We start from the raw sequence: 3911 nt of genomic DNA on the forward strand, positions 1-3911 counted from the left end.
TTAAATAATCTGGGAGACTAAATAACAAATTAACTTGAACCCGGTTTAAATTAATTAAACATAATCAACTTAAAGATTATTTATTTGAAAATTAGAGTCACCGAGAGATTTTATGAAAATTAATAAAATGATACGCGTACAAACGTATTTATACCAGAGTTTCTAAAAAGGGGCGGTTCATTGTCTGTTTACGCTCGAAAATGGCTTTCGTGCTATGTCTTATGTGCCCGCCTAAGGACGGTTTTCAAAAATTCTTCTAAGATAAAAAAAGTCTGACATTCATAAATATAAATATAAATATAACATTCCTTATTTTTTTTTGGAAAACGGTTAAAATAATTTCATTAAAATCCCAAAAGTGAGAGGGTTATAAATCAAAACTAGACAAACCCTAGCTATGATTAAGGATGACAATCAAAAGACCCTAAAAATCTGATTAGTAGAATTCATATATTCTAAAGAAAACTTAGATTATAAATAGAAAAGACTATATTCAAACCTAACCATCATAGTCTGGCATTTTCCCATGCCATCCGTTTTCATTGAGAGATCTCCTTCCCCTTCTTCTAACGATGAAAGGAGATTGTATTGAACAATATGATGAGTATTGTTATTTCTCATTTTGAATTCTCTCTTTGTACGAGTCAGTTCTGATTTGATAGAAAAAATTATTTCTGAAAATTTCAGGGCTTTTACCCTTGCTCTCTTCAACTTGAGTTTATGTGTTTTTGTCTTTTTTATCTTCGACTTTAGCTTCAGACTCCACATTGGTTTTAAAATCTTCTTTATCAGTTTAAGAATTCTCTGCTTCAGCTTTGAAATTCTGGGTTTCTTCCTCTTGTGTATCCTCAACAACAATTTGAGGTTCATCTTCCATTTCCATCCTAATCTTTCGTATAATAGTAATTTTTCTTTTGCTCTTCACTTTGATTCCCTTTACTTTCTTTCCTTCATTGTTGTCCTTTTTCCTAGAATCCTTCTTACTTTCTTCTACAACTGTTTGATCTTTGAGTTTAGCCTCCTCTATTTTCTTCTTTTTCTTTTCTACTTCCTAGCTTTTCTGGTTTTTCCACTCTTCTTCTTTAGCTTTATCACATTTATTGTGCATGAAAGTGTTACAAAAAGCACACCTCTTTAGTTTCCATTTATAAGAGATCTCCATGACATTGTGATTTCCTTTCCTGTCAACAACTGTCATTTTCATTGGCAGAACACTCCTAGTATGCACTTTAATGCTAATTTAGCAAATGACAAGTGCTCTCCTCCTTCAGTTATTGGATCCATATATAATTGTTTCTGTTAGGATCTAGGTAGCCGCTGGAGGACCGGGGATTGGACCGGTTAGAGGTTCTTACTCGACGGGTGGTGGTTAATCCGGTTAGAGATTAACACCGGGGTTTCAATACTACACAACCTGTCACAAACCCTTGAACTAGGTTCAAGCGCGGAAGAGATTTGCTTTCAGGTTGAAGCGGCACACTTGTATGATAGACAGAATCGGTATTATATGATGGAGGTTTGAGATTTGATGGGTCGACTTCGGTAATCTGGAAATTCGGCTTGGATAGAGTTAAGTCGGTTATATCGGTATGAATCGGTTAGATAATGTAACCGGAAGACAGTAAATAACAAGACAGATTTTATGGATGTTCGGAGATAAAACTCCTACGTCACCCCTTCCTCTCGAAACCGCGAGAAGGATATTCACTAAGGAATACAAGTACAATCCGATCGAGACTTATTTCATGCTCGATAACACTCTTACAATTTACACCGAAATTGTAAGACACACACTTTAGCTTTAGCACTTAGGCTTTCTAGAATAGCACAATCTTATCACTTGTGGAGTAAATGCTCTTAGAATTTGTCACTTGCTTCACTGTATCTTACTTGTCCCGCATTTACTCTTCTTCAACTGCCCCTTTTATAGGTGAAATATGCCAACGGTCATATTTCACTGCCTTGAATCTGATTGGTTGGGCAGGGGTGCAGTGATTCAGTGTTTCAGAGATTCAGACCTGCGGTCGTTTCCTTAGACCTGGCATTCTGTCTCAGACCTGGCGGTCTGTTCTTCCGGTGTGTAAGACAAACCTGCTAGGTTTGTCTTTTACTCAATGTAGACATTGTCTGTTGGACAGTTGTCTGTACTTGGGAGATCTTCTTTCTGACTTATCCCGAAGTGGAAAGATCCGGTAGGACTGTCTTCTGCAGCCTGCAGACATTCCTCAGACTTATATGGATATGGAAGTGTTCAGTCTGTTCCTTTGGTATCATTCTCAACAGATACCCGAATTGTCTTCTTGTATAGGTCGGTTATTTGACTTAACTGGATGGCTTCCGGTACGAGTGATGTGACCGGACTTCTTCCGGTTATTCCTTTGCCTTGTGGCCGTCGGCTATCTGATGTTTCCGGTTTTAAGCTTTGGCCGATTCTTTCTTTGTGCGGTCATGTTCCAAGTATTTTTGGTCGGTTTCTTTTGTTTGTTCGGTCCGGTTCCTTGTTCATGCATGGAAGATTTATTTAAGTTAGGTTTATTTGAACCGGTCTGATTTTATCTAACAATTTCTCCCTTTTTAATTATTTTATTTAAAATTATCAAAATCATGTAAGTTTGCAACCGTAGGCCGGTTGTTTTGTTTGTCCGGATTTTTGAAACTGACTTGGGAGAATTTTTCGAAAAATTTGGAGAAGAAATTTTGAGAAAAATTTTCAGAAAAAATTTCGGTTTTCGGAAAATCTTATCTTTTGTCTTATCAGTTTCCCAATGTACTTACAAAATAACTAATTGCTTCAAAATTGTACATGTGGGCTGGAATGTTCAAGAGCTTGAACCAAATTTAGGCTGTTTCTTTTGGTTGCTCTATAGATTCATCTCTTCTAGCCACTTTTCTAGCTTCATACAATTTGATCCAATGTATGTATGCCCTTTCTCTAGGATTTCTTTCAAATTTGAGCCATTTTTGAACTGCATGAACTAGATGTCATGTATGTTTGTAGAAACTTTCTCAAGCCCCTTTTCTCCCCCATTATTTAATTAGAGCATCTTTGATAGTTGGGAATGATATAATATGTTTCCCAATGAAGTTTCCAACCACCATAAACTCTCAGTCTTCAATACATTTCTCCTCTATTTTAGAAGACAATTTGAATTCTAAAGGACAGTTGAGTACCTCTATCTTTGTTTTTGGATATCTCCCAAGTAGACTTTTCCTTTGTAGGTATGATCTTTAGATTTATTTTTTACTTTATTCTTCCATATCTCGTTGACTTTCCATGTTGAATTACTCCTGATAGTGTAGGTCTTGGATTTGGGAGCCTTCATCAGCTCATTCATTGCATCAACTAACCATTTAACTATGTCCTCATATTCTGCTTTCTCTAGTAAATTCTAGTCTTGGAGATAATGAATATTAAGTTAAACTGTTATTTACTGAGCTTTTTCTTTACAGATTGTGATGTCTCCCTTCTTAACATGCATCAGAAGTTTGGTAATATTGTTTTTAAGACCAAACACGTTGGGTCTTTCATTATAACCAAACTTCCAAATTCCTTTTTTCTTCCCCTGTTTTCATGTTGTATTTTCTTCAGAATTTTTATCAGCAATTGGTTCCTTACCTTTGCTGCGTTCCTATTTTTCCTAGATAATTTCTTCAGCAATCCTATTAATTTCCTTTTCAGATGTCTCCCTTAAACGTTCTATCACAAATTATTTGACTTCCTTAAACTTATTGCTTTTCTTTCTTCCCATTTTAATGAAAAACATAACACAACAGCTAAGCAACAAAGAAAAGCAATAACAAAATAAGATACACCAGAAACCCTAGTTATTACAGAATAACAGGATAAACCAGAAACTCTAACCTTCCAACCAAACTTTTAAGATGAATGACCAACCTAGCTATAAGAGTTG

This window comes from Impatiens glandulifera, chromosome 4 (assembly GCF_907164915.1).
Source record: "Impatiens glandulifera chromosome 4, dImpGla2.1, whole genome shotgun sequence".
NCBI classification, from domain to species: Eukaryota; Viridiplantae; Streptophyta; class Magnoliopsida; order Ericales; family Balsaminaceae; genus Impatiens; species Impatiens glandulifera.